The sequence below is a fragment of the Equus caballus genome, chromosome 3, assembly GCF_041296265.1.
Source record: "Equus caballus isolate H_3958 breed thoroughbred chromosome 3, TB-T2T, whole genome shotgun sequence".
Classification (NCBI taxonomy): Eukaryota; Metazoa; Chordata; class Mammalia; order Perissodactyla; family Equidae; genus Equus; species Equus caballus.
Window position 1 is genome coordinate 87,637,892 of NC_091686.1, and position 19,002 is coordinate 87,656,893.

The following is a 19,002-nucleotide window of genomic DNA, read 5'->3' on the forward strand; positions in this document are numbered from 1 at the left end:
AAATGTCATTGATATAAGAAAAGCTGGATTTAAAATGACGAGGAGGAGAGGCCCAGAGATGAAATTATAGTATTCAGTGGTGTTAGAGCTGAAAGATACCCTCAGGCTCACTGGTTGCACACTTTCATTTTACAGATGATCAAAATGAGGGCGGTAGGAAAGACTAAGAAGCCAACCAGATGACACACAGGAAGCAAAGAATGGAGCTGAAAGACAAGACGGGCCTCTTCACCTCATATATTGTGCTCGCTCACTCACCCTACAATTTTGCTTAAGGATAGTATTTTAGAAAGAACTTTAATTAGGTTAAGATTATTTTCAGTGTAAATAGTGAAAAGTTATGGTGTGAAAGTGGCAATTTGTACGGAAAGGGTAAGAAGATTGGGTAAGCGAAAGAGTAAAGAGAAAAAAAGAGATCAAGAACAGCCTGTGCCTGCAATTAGCCATGCATCCATTAAATTTTTCCAGTGGCTGATAATAGAGCAATATTTCTAATCATTAATAAAAACATGAGCTAATGAGACTTTAAAAAAGCTGCTCTGCGGGTCTCTGATAAGCTAATTTTCAGCAAGGGGTGAAAGCGGAGCAGAGTATCTCTTGCTGTCCCCCTCAAACTTTATTTAGAAGGTGTGATATTCTGTAGGCAAACTCTTCCTTGAGTGATTGTGTTTTTCTTAGCATGATTGAGAGAATGTGAAGTATTTTTAGTGAGTGTTTTGACAGGATATACTTAGCAATTTGTAAATAATAGAAAACTTGCTGATTGTACATTCTACTCAAAATATATTTGCCTCGAAGGCATTTTTAAGGAACATAATACAGATGATTTGTAATAAGGAAAACAACTATTCTTTGGATATTTCATGTTCCACTTTAGTTCATTTGTTTTGTTCCATGCTCCGGGTAGATGGTAGGGAGGTCATCCTTGCCATGTGGATGGCTTAATGCATATTGTGTGTAAAACTTCTTAGAATAGTTTTGTGGTCTAAAGTCTTTAAAGGACCACTCTATTCTAAAAGGAAATCCAGCTCCCAACAAGCTAAAGAATAAGGGAGTACACAATAACCTTTTCCAGAATCTCAATTCTTTAATTCAGGATCCAGTGATACCCATGGTAAGATATACTGACTTTTGAGACTCAAATATATTTTGATTTCTGATAGAACTCTATTGTACTTTGAGGTTTATGCAACAAAGTTTGTGTCATGCAAGGTTTGCTTGGGGTGGGGCTAGAGAGGAAGTAATACTTCGGCCCTGGCTGTGAGGGTGAGGGAGAAAAAGAAGCAGGATGAGTATAGGCTCAGTTGGCTCGGCAGAGGGTATGCCACACTGAGATGATTTTATAACCTGACATGACATGGGAGGTGGTTAACTTATGACTTGGTCTCAATCCTGGAATCCCAGCAGTGGGCCAAGGAGGAAGGAAAGCTGTCATCAGTCAGCTTCCTTAAAAGCAGAGCCTAAAATGGGGTTTCTTGGGAAAGCCATTTATTAAGGAAATGCAATCAGAAAGGAAGCAAGAGAAACAAGGCTCAGATAGGGAAAATAGCTAAGCAAGTCTGTTGTCTCTAGTGGAGAAAAACTTTAGTCTGTCCCACACCCCGGAATACAAATGGCACCACGGAGTTGGTCCCGCCTTAAGGCTAGGATGCTGCCCTTTTTGTATCATTGACTGCTGGCTGCTGGGATGGTAGAGAGTAACCTCTCAGGCAAGAATCCCATTGGACCAAAGGCAATTCTCCAGAGAAGGGACCCACTGGGAACCCTAGCAGCAGCACTCATGGCTGCTTGGGAATGAATTCATCAGCCCTCTCTAAGGGGTCTAAGCTGGCCACCAACAGCCCAGACTGAGGCTAGTAAAGCAACCCAACTGTAGGGATGACTCAAAAAGGGAGCAGCCAGGAGTCCGTATTAAAAAGAACATAGGGAACTCCTGGTTGGTCTAAGCTGGTGTGTATTCAAAGGACATGGAGCTGGCCTACTTATGAGGCAAAGCATTAGGAACCTCCAGACAAGTGGATCATTGGGTCAAGATGTCCACCTATGACTGAAGAAGCAAAGACAGATACCAGTATCTGAGCAGGAGAGGGTGGGCCAGACCTAGATAGGAGGTCAGGGCCTGGCCAAGATTGCTGAAATCAGATAAAGGAGAGAGTCAGTCCCACCTGGGGAACTGGACTGTAAACCAAGAAGGAAGGCAAGTCTGCTTCTGACTAGGAAAATGGAGTGGAGATTAGGGCAAGTTTATGGCTTGATGAACACTCAAGGACTTGGGGTTTCCCACCCCCACAAAGATTACGGAAGTAAAACTCATTCCACACTCCACTGGCTGGTGGATTCTCATCCACAGCTCTACTTGATAAGCATGTTTGGATTGACCCAGGCAGGATCTAGGCTCCAAGAGGGTCTAGACTGCCACACCTCAGTGATGTCTACATTTTTTGAAAAGGGAGATGACAGTTAAACCCCTGGAAGTCCTAATCCCGATATTCTGAAATATTCACTGCCAATAGATGCCTCCATAAATGTGCTGAATCTCTTATTTCTCTCTGTTTTTACTTATGCTGTTTTCACATATTTTCTAATATTTCATAGGACCCCCTACTGGTGTGGCGAGCAGGGATTTCTGCAAATAACAAACATCTTTAAAAAGACAAACTCTCTTGTTACTAAAACAGGCATAAAAACATACCACCTAAGAGAATTCTATATGTCACAAACACGCTGGCTGGAAGATGGGGTGCAAGCTTCATTCCTTCCTTCATTATTTTTGGAGAGAAGATTTAACATTTGATTCATTTGTTTGATTCACCTGTTGTGACAGACAGAAAGACCAAGCATAGACTGCCTATTCAACTCCAGGATTCATGAAAACAACTTTACTTGGACTGCAGGCGTTATTTCTAAATGCACCACGTATGTGTCTCCAATTTGTGTATATTTCAGAGTATGTTTAAATTATCATAACAGTCACAAAAGCTAATGCAGCTGGTAGCTGTGGAATTGTCCAGGTGTTGCTGTGTTGGGCCAGAAACTGCAGAGGAAAAAACACCACAGGATGCTTCTTATTTGCTGCTGAGACAGGAATGTTCCAGCAGCTTTCCCTGCTCTCTGATTTCAATTGATTTAATTCTTCATGGCTCCTTGGTGAAACAGAAACAGCTTATACAGTCTCATATTGGCAGTGAAAATCCTCATGGAAGCCATTTTTAATTTTGGAAGAAACTTGTTCTAAAAACAGCATTTCCTCACCAGACCTTGGCAAGAGAGGAAGGAAATTCCTCCATTTCGGTAACATAGGTATTTTAAGTGATTTGCCCTTAAATGCTGAGATAATCCTGAGATTTTCCTAGTACCACATCTGCCATTTAGTTACTTTGGGTACTGTGCAGAGAAAAGATAAGTGGCTTCAAAGTCGATTAACGATAGCAACCTTATTGGTAATTAGAAGTCTCCAGGTTTAGCTCTTTTCCATCTTTATATGACAACTATATATTCATATTCTAGATAAGGCTCAAATGTCACCTCTTCTGAAGTATTCCCTGTGTTGGTTATTCCTGCCTCTGAACTCCAGCATGTTGTGTATGCTGTAGTAATAACAGTAATAGCACTATAACAACAGCTAACATTTATTGAGTACTTCTTACGCACAAGCACCATGCTAAGCACTGTACATCATGATATCATTTAATCTTCACAAGAATTCTAGGAGAAATGTAATATTACTATCCTCATTTTACAGGGAAAATGCCCTGCCTCCTGCATCTCCACCTAGGCGGTCCCTGTCTCCTTATTTCATGCATTTCAGAAAATATCTTATAACGTTTAACATGAGGAAATCAAACCTTGGCCTTGCATACTAGAGGGAGGATCTCTTTTTGAAGAGCTCCCAAATACTTTAAACTGTTGAATTTGTGCCACTTTTAGACACAAGTTTCAATGATACATTTGAGCACATTGTATGTGTTCTTTAATTTGGTTCTTTTTCATATAGGCATGTTTAAATATACTTTTTGCATATTTGCTTGTAAGGATGTTTTTCTTTATGAAAAGCATTCCTTGTCTTATTCTTCTAGAATAACTATTGTTTAAACATTATTAAAAACTCTTTGGCAAGAGCAACTTTGTTTATAAAATTATATCTGAAGAAAATTGTATTTATCTCATACATATTCTGTGTAATTTAGAAATAATCTAATCATAGTTAAAATTAGTGATAATCCCAAAGAAAAAAATGGGAATCATAGATACCTATTAATCTGTGTCTTATCCATCAACACACAATAAACCCTCATCCCATCGTGTCCCATGGCATCTCTGTTTATATTGCGGCTCCTTGCTGACGTCATGTCAGATAGTCTACTTGTCACCTATTTTTAAGTCATGGAAAGATAGCCTTCTCATCTCTGTGGCAAAGGGACTCCAGTTCACTAACAAGACATTCTAGGTTGTGCCTGAGTGCCAGAAGAGATGAATGCATTCTTCCCCTGAGGACTTAACTTTCAAATTTATAATTATTGGTGGTTTAAATGCAGGAGAATGTGGCTTAAAAGAAAGGCAAAGGTAATTGCAGGAAACAGAGATTCTTTGAAGTACAGATAGAAAAAGGCAGATATTTCCAACTTTTCCATAGTCGTTGAGTCATCCTAAAGTGCCTCTTTTACTTGTTTTGATCTTCTCTTACTGGGCTTACATCCACCACTACTCACTTTCCCATCTATACATGAGATTTATGCCCACTTATAAGACTGAATTATCTCATATATGTTTAATACTCCATACAGCATTCAAAATGCTTAACTGAAAGTATTTTCTCAAGTGAATGGGAGAAACAAGAAAGAATTGTTTCAAGTTAAGGAAAATAGCTTGTCTTAATATGCCTGGTATAGAATACACTCATTTTTTATAAGGAGAGCTATAAATACTTCCAGACCTTTCAATGATGGCAGAAGGACTATGCCATTTTCTTTCTTTCCTACCACATCACAGATGGGCTTACTTTCCTTATCCCTTCATAGTTTTCAAAGTAGATAAGAGGTAGAGAAGTAGCCAGGCAGTTAAAAAAGCTGTTCGCATCAAGAATCTGTATTTAATCCAGTTTTGGACACTCTTTGAGATTAACTGTAAGTATCTGTGTTTTAATAGTCTTTTACTTAAGTGACAGTTCAGTATACAAGTTTATAATAAGAGCTGTCTAAATTAAAGAGGTAAAACATTGTAAGTGTGCTGAACAACAAAGAATTCAGTCAATGCTCAATAATGGTGACACTGTCAGTGTTTAAAATCACATTAACAATGCCAGATAAATTGTTACATTATCTTAAAGTACTGCCAAATTGGCTGTATAATTTCTGAATGTTAATTTAATTAAATTAGTGACAAGACATAAATAACAGTTTTCAAGAAAGCTATCATAAGAGAAAACATAAACCAGCTTATTAAATCCATCTGTATTTTTACATGTAATACAGTATATAACCAAGTGCTGCAGAAATATCATTCTTAGGAACTAAGAATACATGAGTAGATTAAAATTTACAGCATTGCCTGATGATTATGCAAACTTACATTGGAGAGATATTATCAAACATGATACCACATAGGGAAAGTTGCATTTAACTAAATATTATGGGAATAAAAGAGCAGATTCCTTTATCGTGCTGCTTATATAGAATAGACTCTGCTTGCAGCCATAGTAGCAAAAGAATATTTCATTTTTCTCTGGTAGCAATGGCCTTTGGTAGCTTGAAGAATTGCTACTAAAACATGTTTAGCTTGAATGTGTAACCTGCCGTGAGTTATAAAATATTAAACTCTAACTTTTTTTCTTAGACTGTGATACCAAAAGCAACACTCAAAATGTATTTTCCAGAATTGTAATCCATGTGTAATCTCTATGGTAAATGTCATCAGTTGCTGAAAATGGTAAAGCCACAGGAAGCCACTACTCCTAAGCACAGCAATGTAATAATAATCTTCTTGATTGAATAAATATACTTGAGAGTCCACGTTTGCTTGAGAAGGCACAACTTTAAAAAGAAATTTGAAGCTTTTTCAAAGCAGGAAAATATTCTCTGTTTCCATCCAGTCAAATCGTCTTTTTACATTGTGTCACTTCTACTTGTTTTTTAGCGATGACTAAGAGATTATAATGACTTCATTTCCTCTGTAAATCACAGAGTTTAAGGTAATTACCTTAAGTTTAAGGTAATTTACAATCACATAATGGTTCCCAAGATAACCTAACCTCAGCTTCATCATCCCCATCACCCTCATCACTCCACTAAAATAAAACAGGAACTCTGTGCTTTGCTGAGAAGTAGGGTATCTATGTATTACATTCCCACCAGTTGGCCTGAGAGTTAAGAATTTAATAATGGAAAAGGGTTCATTCAATGCTTATCTACTGAACACCTTCCATATGCTTTGCACTGTTCTAGGCACTGGGAATATAATAGGGAACCAAACAGATAAAAGTCCCTGCCCTATTGAAGCTAGAATTGTCTATGGAGGAGAGACAGACAAAGAAAAGACATAAATGAGAAAATATGTAACATTTCAGGTGTTTGGCAAGTTCTGTTGATAAAGTAAATATAAGGCGATCAGGGTAAGGAGTGTTGGGTTGGGGGCTAGTTGGGAAGTATAAGCTATTTTGTACAGGGTACTCAGAGAAGGCCTCACTGAGAAAATGATATTTGAGCAAAGACGTTAAGGAAAGAAGAGAGAAAATCATTCAGGAATCTAGATACACTCATTCCTGGCAAAGAAAACTACTATGAAGACCTTGTAAAGGGAAGGCATGGAATGTTTGAAGAATGGAAACAAAGCAAGTACAGCTGGGGTCTCAGAAGTATAGGAGAGGGTGGGAAAAAGTCAAATCAGAAATGTAACTAGAGCAGAAAGATATTATAGACCAAGTTAAGGTTTGGAATTTTATTTTGAGTGAAAAGAGAAGCCACTGAAGTGTGGGAGCAAAGGAGGAACATGATCTGACTTGGGGTTTGAGAAGATCACTCTGGCTGCTCTGTTGAGTATAGGTTATGTGGGTTTAATACAGAAGGAGAGAAATTCAAAAGCTTCTGCCATAATCTAGTTAAGACTCACAATAACAGTGGCTTCGAGGAGACATGATCTGACTCTGAACTCAGTAGGAAGCCAAAGCATTTACGACTTGCTGATGGATCTGATATGGGATGTGAAATAAAAAGCGTCACCAAGGGTGATACCATTAAACAGATGATCTGAGCAATTAGAAGGATTGGTTTGCTTCTTGTTGAGAAGAGACAATTGTAGGAGGAGAAGTCTAGGTCACACTTGGGGTTGGGAATCACGATTTGGGTTTTGGACATATTAAATTTGAGATGCACATTAAACATCTAAATGGAGATGTCAAGTAGGTAGCTGGATAAGAAGTCGGGAAATCATACTTGAGATCTCTGACTTTGAGAGCCCTCAAAGTGAAGTGGATATTCAAAGTTGTTTGACTGGATGAAGTCACTCAGGGAGTAGGTGGCAAAGATTTGAAAAATGGACCTGGGGATATCTCGAAGTTTGGAAGTTGGGAGATAATAGGTAACCAGCAAAGGGAACTGAGAAGGAGTGGTAAGGAGAAACGTAGACTGAGTGGTATCCTGGAAGGCAAACAGACAAAATATTTTAAGACGGGCAAATGCAATACCCTTGCTGAGTAAGGTGACTGAGAATTGACCATGGGATATAGCAACATGGAGGTTTTTTTGATCCAGATATGAGTTGTCTTGGTGGAGCAATGGAGATGAAAGTCTAATTTCAGGGGGTTCAAAAGGAAATGTGTAGAGAGACATTGGAAATAGTGGGTATAGTCAACCTGTTTAAGGACTTTTGTTGTAAAGAAAAAGAGAGAAGTGGGACTGTAATAGAGATAAAACGTACCCTGGGAAACCGAAAAGGGAAGATTTTGTTCTGAAGGGCGAAGTGGAAGGCTCTAAAGAGGCCTAAAGAGGTGGTAGTGTAAAGGATTTTGATGGACAGGAATGGGAAAAAGACCTTTCTAGTCAGAAGAGCATATTTAAAGCACAGAAGTATTTTAGGAATAACACTGAGAACTGTAGCTGGAGAGTGTGGTTCCTGAGGGTATAAACTGGAGTGAAGAAGAAAATGCAATCAGAAAAGTAGGTGAGGGTCAAATTGTGGAAAATATTGAATATTGGCTGAAGAGTTTAAAGTTTAAGTGATGTAACATGAATCAGCAGAGGTATTTCAACAGATACATATTTTTAATGGTAACTCTGGCAGAATGTTTGGATCGGAGGGCACTTTAAAGGATTGAACAGAAAGGATAGAGATAATTAGAAAATAATTTCATTTTTGAAGACGAGGAATGGAGGCTTCAATTAGGAGGTAGAAATAGGGCAGATTTGAGAAACACTTAGAAAATAGAGAACCAGTGACTGAGGGGAAAAGGAGTTTGAAAACGACACCAAAGTTTCTGGAGGGTTTAGGAAGACCAGTAATGGTTTTAACACGGGTAACAGAAGAGGAAAATATTGGTTCAGAGGGAATGGACTTCTATTTCACGCCATGTTTCCTGGTTCAATGCTGATCTAAATTAATCCTACCTACGGAGACCCTATGAGTCCTCAAAAATGGAGATGGGAGGAAAGAAGGCAAAATTAGAGAAAAGAGAAGAGACGAGATGAGATTGGAATGAAAGCCCAGAGTGCCACCAAGGCAAACTTGAAGAAATCATGACTTTTTGGAGGAAGCCAGGGCTTGGCATCTCTCCCTGTTGTTGATTGTTTCACCTTCCTGAATCCAGGGCTTCTTTGTTCTGGGCACCTAAGCAAAAGCTCTCAGGGTCTCGACAGCTGATCCATACCTCTTACAGCTGATTTGCTAGTTGGTTGGCTCAAAATAGAAGACACTTTGATAAAATACAAGTCTCAACCACTTAACATACTTACCCTAACACACAGTAGAGACACAAAACTAACAAATAATTTGGGAACTGTTGTGTCTTCTTCCCCTGACAAAAAAATTTTTTTTAATAATTAAATAAATAAATGATGCTCTTCCAATGTCAATTTTTATTAAGGTTAACCTAGCTTTTCTAGGCTTAAGAAATTCTGCCATCCCAGATTTATCTTTTCTTTTTTTCTTTTTTTATTCTTTCACGTATTTTGGTTCAGGGCCATCCTTTCACCCCTCATTTCCAGCCTGTGGGAACAGAAGCAGAACAGCCATCAGTTGTTCAATTTTCAGGAGTTATTCACAGCGTTTGGCTAATGTGAAGACTGGCAAGAGTTGATTGCACCCAGTGATTTGGAGTTCTCATATTAAGAGGAATTTAAAACAGGGACATTTCAAGACATTGCCATTCACTGCTCATTGGGATTCTATTCTGAAGTATCCAAAGGGTTTATTTTTCTCTTGTCTTAAAGTTCTTTGCACAATACTTTCTTTATCTTCCTTCATGTTTTTATGATGTCAGTTTGTGAATGGAGCTATCATTGTGAGTGATGAGCTGCCTAGCCATCCCGGGAGAACTGAGAAATTGTACAGCTTCAACAAGGAGGCAGTTTTCCAACATTTGCTAAAGGGGAAAAAAATCACATGTCTGCATGAAAGAGACAATGCACATTTGGATTCAAGGGAAGAAACCTTTATTATGTGAGAGATGAAACATTGTTTTTATTAAGAAAGGTTGTTATTGGTTTGAGGCAGCATTGCACACTGGTGTGTGGGTTTTAATATGCCATTTGTCTTTCCAACATCTATTGCCATTTAAAATGTCACCAGTTTTTCCCAATGGTGAGGTAAAACCATGGGAACGGCATTCAAACCACTTCACAGAGTACAAGCCAATTTTAACAAATTCATAATTAAAACCCAGCCAAATCTCCCCTTGCACTGCCAAAGTCCTTCCTGTGCATCTCCCAATTAAATATCCTTTCTGCAAGGAAATAGGCTTTTAGAGATGCCAAAATCAAATCATTAATGTCTTTATAACAATGAGACCTTTCTGTTCTCATACCGTTTTCAAATACCTTAATCCCATTGGCTTTCACAAACATTTTGAGAGATAATGCATCCATTAATTCCTTCATTGGACATTTATTGAACATCTACTATATAGCAAGATCTGTTCTAGACTCTGGGAATGCATTAGCGAGCAAAACAATGGCCTTGCAGTCATGGTCCTGCCATTCTAGCAGGGGAAGCAAATAATAAGTAAATAAATAAGTAGATGGATAATATATTAGGTTGACAAATGCTATGAAGAAAAATAAGGTAGAGAAAGAGTCAAGAGAGAGTTACAGGGTGTCCTACTTTAGTTAGAATAGACAAGAGAAGCCTCATTGAAGAGGGATATTTAAATAGAGAACCAAATGGGAGCATAACATTCTAGGAAAGAAAAAAGCAAAGGCACAGGCCACAAGCAGATTCATCTTGAAGCTAAGGAAGCCAAAGATTTAAGGTCCCTTGCTTGATCAGACTCCTGCCAAGGCCCTGAGAAGGGCCCTAGCCTTGTGTTCACAAGGGCATCTATTTTTGGTAAAATTTTCCCAATAAAAAATGTTAACCATGATTGGTTTTATTTGCTGCCTCTTTCCACTCCTACCTCTACTTCCATCACAATTCCCTCCTTCCTGTCAGGCAATATTAGAGTGGCCAGTGGCATTGTTGGGATGACAAGTAAACTCATTTGGTTTAGTTTCAGTGGGTTGATGTGGTTTGCAGTCTCTTTATTTAAGCTACTGCTGGCTTCCTAGTGTAGGAATCCAAGCACACTCTCACATCCACTGTGCCGAGGCATGGCAGGCAGCTACTTAATAAACGTGTTATGAGGTCTGTCAGCTTATTCAAATTTGTAAATTGTTGTCATTTATTTTCTTATCCTAAATATTCAGTTTTATATCTAATGTTTATATTCTCTTACCTAAAAAGAGTCCAAAAAATTGTATAAATATCAGGCTCACAGCACTTGTAAGGCCCTGACTGGGGCGTGTACTTGGCATGTTCAATGCATACATGGCTGGAGGTCAACAGGACTTGAATAAAGTAAGTACCAGGGAGAAAGATGGGAGATAAGCTTAGAGAGTTGCCGGGGAGAGATTGCTCAAGGCCTTAGAAGCTGGTATAAGGTCCTTGGGTTTTAGTCTAGGTAAGAGAGGAAGCCAAGAGAGGGTTTTAAACAGAGAAGTGATGGAATGCAAATGGTATTTTGGAAATAGCCCTCTGGCTTTTATATGGAGAATGAATTTGAAGGTGGCAAGATTGGAATCTGGGGGGCCAGTTAGGATGCTATTGCAATGACTCAGCGAGGAGATGATACAGCTTGGATTTAAGTGGCTGTTCTGAACATGGTGCAAGTGGTCAAATTTTCGATATATTTGAAGGTATGCCTGACAGAATTTATTGATGGGTGGGATGTGAAGTGTAAGTCATAGGTGACTCCAAGATTTTTGGCTTAAGTAACTTGAGACATTGCTGGTGCTACCGATGGAAGAACAGGTTTGGAGTAAATTCAAGATTTTGTATGTACAAAATTTGAAATGCTTTCCACACACTCAATTGGAGATATTGGTTACATAAATTTCAGTCATCACTGCACTACTCTTGGTATTTAAGGACATGGACTGGATAAGACTACCAGCGGGTGAGCAAATCAAGACAGAGTTTAAGAGAGATACTCAAGGACTCCTTGCTTGCTATAAGAACACCAAATGTCCTGACTTCAAGAAGAGTTCTCTTTCCATCACAAGATTTCTGTGAGAATTAGAAGGCTAATAAGGAAATCTCCTGAATGTTATGGAAAGAGTTAGAAAAATTCTGTTTTTGAGGAAGAAAAGTAAAATATTATATCTTCTTAGAATAGACAAATATTCAAATCAAGTCATGTCACATAACTGATTTACAATAACTTGCCTTATCTGTTTTACTGAGTTTTCACGAATTGGCATTTAAAACATATATACCATCAAAGAACATTCTAGGTGAGCCAAATTATCCAGAGAAAGGTATAGTATTTTTCTGGTGGAAACAAGTTTCCATTGTGTCAGCAAAAGAAGCAAGCAATAAATTAATCTCTAGCTTGTCAAAAAAAGATATTTCTTCAAGCTTGACCTGAACGAGTCACTGGAAATCTGATGGGAATAGCTCAGGACTGGAAAATCCTTTTGAGAAAATGACCCTGTCTGGGTTTTGCTCTGTTCTTAGTGGTATTCAGTATAAATGGCTTACAAGTGCCCCTCAATGTGATGCAGTTCAAGTGCTGTCGGCTGTGTCACATCAGATTGGAAGTGGGCTCACCAGGACTTCAGGACCCAATAAGGTGCAAAGCGGCATAAATGAAAAGACCTCATAATATTAAATAATGCAATAAGGTCTCCAAGGAGAAGATAAATAGGACTCTGATCTACCTTGGCAGCATCGTATCTGTCAGTATTAGAGAACACAGAATTCAACACGGGAATGAAAAATAAGAATGGATATTACCATTTGAGAGTCGAGAGGGGCTAAACTGACACAAGGCTCCCGTGACAAATTCACCCGAGGGAAAACAGCACACATTACAAAAATGAATCAGAAGAAAGTATTTGCAAGGTAGTCACACAGACATGAGCATTTTGGGGAGAAACCCCGGACTGATAAATTAAATTCGAAGAAGACCACCTCCCCAGAGGAATTACTTTGAAGATGAGACATTTTCCTGCATTGACTTAAATGCTTTCTACGAAGCTTCTGCATGAACTAAAAGCATTTTGAACTTCACCTTGCTCACTGACATGACTCATTTCTTTTAGTTCAGTTTATTCCTTAAAACACCGGTTAAGTAACTGCAGATAATCCACCCATTTCGTAGCAGAAAAGCAAGTTACTTTCCTAGTAGGATTTATTAAGAGGCCCAACTGCCTTGGAACCCCAACCTGTTCTCTTTTCCCTAGCAAACATAAAGAAACAATTTTAGTCAACTCTTTATTTTGCCTACATGACTCCTCAAACCTTTAACTGAACTATTGTCACAGAAGAGAGCAATAATCCAATTAAAAAAGCATTATACACGTAGTTCACTTTTGTTAGCTTTCTTAGAATGAATGGGGTAGAGAAAAATAAGGAAAAAGTCCTATTTTTCAGAATCAAGCTTTGCCCTGGGAGAGTTGGCAGTTCAATTACAGATGTACAGATTTCAAACCCAAAGGGAAATTCAAATCACGGGTCAAAGGCTCTTGAAAAATAGGGGCACATGAAGCATTATCATATTCTTAGCAAAATATTTTTAAATAAATGGATTTGATAGCTATTTTTTTTAGTAATCTTGTGTTTCATAATGATGGAATAGAAGGTTAAATATGTTTATTGTAGATTCACCATGGGACATTAATTCTTCAACTGAAACCATAAAATCTTGGAATTGGACATGTACTTTTAACATGAATAATAGTATGATTTATCCAACCATCTATGAATAATGTAATGAAGGACAAATAGGAAAATGGGGAGAGTCAACACTGTACATTTGTCTTAAAGTGCCATCCTTCTTGTGTAGCTTACATGACTCATTCTAAGGCCATTTCCATACTGGAAATTAATTGAAGCTGCTGAATCCACTATGATCAGCCTGCCAATCTGCCCCTTGTAGAGACGAGTGTTGAAATGAGGAGCTCTCAGAGGTATCAAGCGCTGGCTTCAGGAGAGACCATATTGGGTTTTTTAACTACCTATAAAGTCAAAAGAAAAAATTTCCTGAGAGGCTTTCTACCAAACTACAAATTTTCTTTATAATTCTTTACATGTATTATTATAACTGAAAATGATATCTGGAAGTTAATTCCACTGAAAGAAAAACAAATACTCCCTACCAATGTAAATGCAGAAATGTTCAAAGGGCTGTCTTCAGTCTGCAGTTACAAGGCAAACCCCTGGAAAGCTGAGATATCGCTGTGGGATTTTCTCCCCATTTATGGATGACAAAACAACTGATTACTCACTCTGGGATTCAGCATGTAATGGTGACCTTAGGGTGGTCTTACACTCAGAGTCTGGCAGGACTGTATTGATGTTCCAATTCTCTTACTTTCTTTGTGATGTTGAATATGGTTTACAGATTGTCACCTATGTAGAACATATGTTAGAAAGTTCACCATTGCAGGCCATACTATTTATTCCTTGAAGCCTGTTCTGATAAAAAAGATCCATGAATTATAAAGCATGGAAAGAGTTTGTGAACTATTTCCTAAGGGGCTAATCTTAGAGAGTTGTCATTCAAGTGTATTTATTTGGAGACAGTATAAGATGGTAGAAAGAACATAAATGAGGAGTCAAAGATGAATCCATATTTCCGTGCTTGTGTAGTGCCATTAACAGAAATTGAGAATACTGGAAATGCAGATTTGGAAAATAAAAAGCTTATAAGTACAGTTTTAGAATATTGCATTCGAGACTTGGTCACTTTTACAATTGGACGTGACTAGCAGGCTGTTGAATAAGGGACTAAATGTGTGCAGGATGAGTCAGGACTACAGCTGTGTCTTTGGAAGTCACCAGCACACAGGTTACATTTAAAGTCATAAAACTGGGTGTGATCTCTAAAATGTATATCTTAGAGGGATCACTTGGCCTTCCACAGCTCATCTTTGACTATCAGAGACCGAACACTCAGCTTGATGTACTATAGATTTTATTTAGCATGGAATTTCTTTTCCTTTTCTTAGGTTATGTTGCACTAAGAAAATATCTTTAGAACTGTACAAAAGTCTCTGCTGTTAAATGGTCTTTAGGTCTAAGATATTCATTATTCCTGAGACACCAGGAAACTACCTTAATAGAAGTAACATCTTACCTGGCATGTGAAACAGAGATCTCAAAGGTCTTAATCTTACCACAGGATGTCACATCCTACAAAGCAAAGCCAGGGGTGAACAATATACTTTCTCACCCTAGTCAGCTACAGGTGAGTCAAAGTGGACGGTAGAAGGGCTAGGAAGTGACTCCTATTTGGAGTAGTCCTAATTCTTCCATTGTGTAGAGAACTTTCTCTAAGACTGAATTAGCTCAGAGCACTCCTCCTCAATTTTGCTCAGCATAAATATTAAAGTGATATTTGCGCCAACTGAATTGACATTTTTCTCTAACGTAAATTAATCTCAGCTGCCAGACTGGATCTTGCGATCTTCTCACTGAATATAAGTTGATTAATTAATCAATTAATAAGATGCACTTAAGCATTGGTCTTTAGTAGGCATCACCATTTTATTTATTTTCCAACTAGCAAATGTGCCACTTATCACCATGCTGTTTCCTGCTTTGAATCCAATTTTCTGTCTTAGAAAATTATACAAGCTCCTTAGTGAAAAAACTTTATATCCATTGAGGTAGACGAGAATGACAGCTACAGATTCTCCATGAAAGTAGAAGGGATTTCAAAAGCAATCTAATAGAGTTGCTTTTAAGCCCTTCGAACGAAACCTTACCAGAAACCACAACATGTAAAACAAATATGGAAATGTCTTATTGAACCAAAATCCACCATCAACTCCCTTGGCCGTGCATGGCCCTCAGGGCGCACCTGTGAAAGTTCAAGGGGCACAGTTTGAACATTCCTGGGTAATCCAAACCCCGTTGGATGTGTGAATCACATCTCCCAACACGGATGCATGGACTTCCAGAGTTTTGCAAGTCCTTCTAGTAGCATACCTCATAAGGCCTACCTTGTCAAAGGCTTTCTGTGTGTCTAATTAAATTACTTCCACTGGTCGTTCTTTGTCTACAAGGCATTTGTTTATTTTTTAAAAGACCTGTTTATGCCTGAGAGAATTCAGGTTGTTTAGTCGGGCATGATTTCCACTTATAGAAACCATATAGACTTTTTCCCAATAGATTCTATTTGCTTGTTTGTTCAATGACCTGCCTCTATGTGCAGGTCAGTGATTAATAAGAGCTTCTGAGTGATGATGGACCCTTCTGCACAGAAATGAATGCTTTGTTCTCTAAATAGAAACTCTATGTACTATCAGCGTCACACAAATCCTTGGCCTCCTTTAACCCCACAGGCTATATAAAACCAGGTTCTGAATGAATCCCCTGCCTGCCACAAATATGGTTTGATGCAAATTTTTCAGGTGGTAGTTTTTACTATTGAATATTTTCATGGAACATCTGTGCTGTGCATTGTGTGGTCTCCAGACTCTTGCCTCTTGTTCAGAGTTTTGCCCTTTATTGCTACTTTGTCACTTTCCCAACATAGCTAAAGTCACTCCCTATCAGGAACCTACTTAATCCCACCCCTGTCTTTGATATTCTGTATAAGATCTCCGTTAGGTGGCATACTTGTGTAAAAAAGCCACGCATAGCTTTTATGTTAGTGACTATTCCATGTTGGTGATTGTACCTTGCTGGGTTATACCATTGCCCAATTGCTGTCCATACTTGCACAAAATATATACACTCCCTTCAGGAGCTATCTCAGACTCACAGCTCATCTTAAGAGACAAGGGTAAATGTGGATTGGTTCTGGAAAGTTCATTATGATGTAGTTAGCCAGAGTGGGTGTGTGAGATGGTGACAGGTTACATAACTAAGCATATTGTTCAATGGACTTCAGTTGTACTGGATGTGCACTGTATAAGCTACTTTCTCAGAAAGAAATGCCAATTGTGCTAGTGTATAAAGGAACTCATCTTTAGTCTAAGCATTAAATGTGCTAGAATTGTCCTATCCTGGTTCTTTTCTAATGGTTTCTAATTTTGTGAGATTTTCATATTTAATCCTTTGTTTTACATCTAAGCTCTGGAGAAATTCTTTTTAAATAATAATCATCATCTTAATAATAATTCAATGAATCCCATGATATTAAAAAAAACTCACTAACATTTGCTATTGAATAGAAAAATTTGTGTGCTGGAATCATTAAAGGAATCGTGTCCTTTCTTACCAGATTGAAGGCTCATTCAGAGACACAATGGTAGAGATCTAGGTTCCTCAGTTCACTTTGTCTCTCCTTTCTTGTGATTGATGATGTAAAACTAGAACAAAGTTCTATATTTTGGACCATGCCTTATGGTCTTATAGATCATTTCTCAGTCTTTCTCTCCTGCTCCCTCATTCTCCTTTCCCCTGTTAATTTCAGCCCGTGCAAAGTTGGTAAAGATCACATCAGGATGCCAGTTCAAATCCTTTTCTTTCCTTTCAGTCTTTCTGTGAATTAATTTGAGCAGCAGCCTTTCTTCCTATCAATTTATACCCAGGCTTGAGTTTTCTATGGCATTGATCCCAACTAATTTGTCCATTTTGTATTTGTGTTCCTCTGGTTTTCCTCCTCACCCATGTTTGACTTGAATAATAAAAATTAAGAGAAAGATTGACTAGCCTGTCTCTCTTTCTATGTGACTAGAAACTCTGTCCTATCTCACCTAATCCCCTGACATGTTGCAGCTTGAGGAATCCTAGCACGAACGCAGGTGTGAAAAGTTGGGGAATACAGTATATTTTAGTCCAGCCAAACTCAAGTGAAGCAAAACACTGATTTTGGAGAAATGCTTTTTAAGCTTAATTAGAGGGGTTTCCCAAAAGAACATAAGGAAAATAATTGACTTTAGATTTTCTTCTCCAAAGAAAAAGGAGACAGATTTGAAGACCTCTGAGACAATGGCTCTTCCTATGTTTCTATGGCTTCATTCCTAATCAATTTAAACTCTGTTTTTTAATAAGGGTAGGAATTAGGTGGAATAGAAAGGATGCCACCATTGTTTCCTGGACTGAGTCATGGATTTAACAAGAGTTGGCATGTAGATGCATCAACAGAGCATCATAGATGCCGTCCACATGGTAGATAATGCATATTCATCAATGATTTGAATACCTTGGCCTAGGACTCACCGACGCTAAACATTTCACTATTAAAAACCCATTCTTGGACTTAAGCTTTTGCATTTTATAAGAGCCAAGTGCCCCTAAGCAGACTTATATAATTTTTCAGTGGATTGAATGTGATTATAAACAGGTTTTTTTATCCAAATGAAGTCAAGATTTTAATTTTTTCTTTACTAGAGAACTAGGTATATAGAATCTGCAAGCACTAGGTTCTCACAGAAGGATGGGAAAGGCAAAGCTTAGAAAAGAAAACGTCAGAGTGAAAAGACAATTTTGCTCAAGGGTCTCCTGATCTATGACTTGTAATTTTCCTAATTTGCGGCAAATGGTGTTCATTTGGGTATCCAGCTCTGTCACCATGAGACATCTCACCTTCCAGCCAACATGTCTGCCTCTGCTATGGGGGATATTGTTTAACTTAAGATCAGCAAAAAAATGTCATTCCATTTGGGGAATGTAATTAGCATTCCAAACAATATTTAGACAAAGTGTGTGTTCATGTAAATGGTGTCTGCTTCGTTACCACTTAAGTGACTTCTACACCAAAATAGGTAATTAAAAAGCCCACTACAGAGCTCCTTCAATCTCAACTCAGTGGATAACTGCATTAGTGGGGAACATTTCATTACAACCCAGAATTAAGCTTGGCAGTCTGAAATTATTTGAGGTTGACCTTTCTTCCCTGAACATTTTGAAATTCTTCCAAACTACCTCTGTCCCAGATTCTATGCTATATATGCATCTACAGTAAATGTCTTCTCACAAACAATTCTATCACTTTATTAAACACACATGAGAAATAGCAATGTCTCATTTCCCCTGGTTGATGGGAATATGAGTGTGAAAGATTCATGTTTATGAAGTTTAGAAACCAAACAAATATGAGAGATCATCTTACTTACTCCACCTCTCACATCAAAAATGAAAAATCTAGAAGCCCATGTAGCAATTCAGGGTCTACCATTATGAATGAAATATATTTCTTCTATTATGATTACTGATTTTAAAAAAAACCTAAATCATCTTATTACTATATACAATATAACTTGTGAAATTAAAATTTTTAGAAATTTCATCCACAAACTAATAATAATAACAAAACTACTCTTGAGTTGCTTTTGAGACCTCAAACATATCAGACGGGCATTGTCG

The 19,002-nt window shown here is 38.0% G+C and overlaps 1 protein-coding gene across 1 annotated transcript in view; it reads right to left on the reverse strand.

The window, feature by feature from the left end:
- Window positions 1-19,002, reverse strand: part of GABRB1 (gamma-aminobutyric acid type A receptor subunit beta1) — a 362,575-nt gene that overhangs the window by 320,048 nt on the left and 23,525 nt on the right. The gene's annotated exons all lie outside the window — the stretch shown is intronic.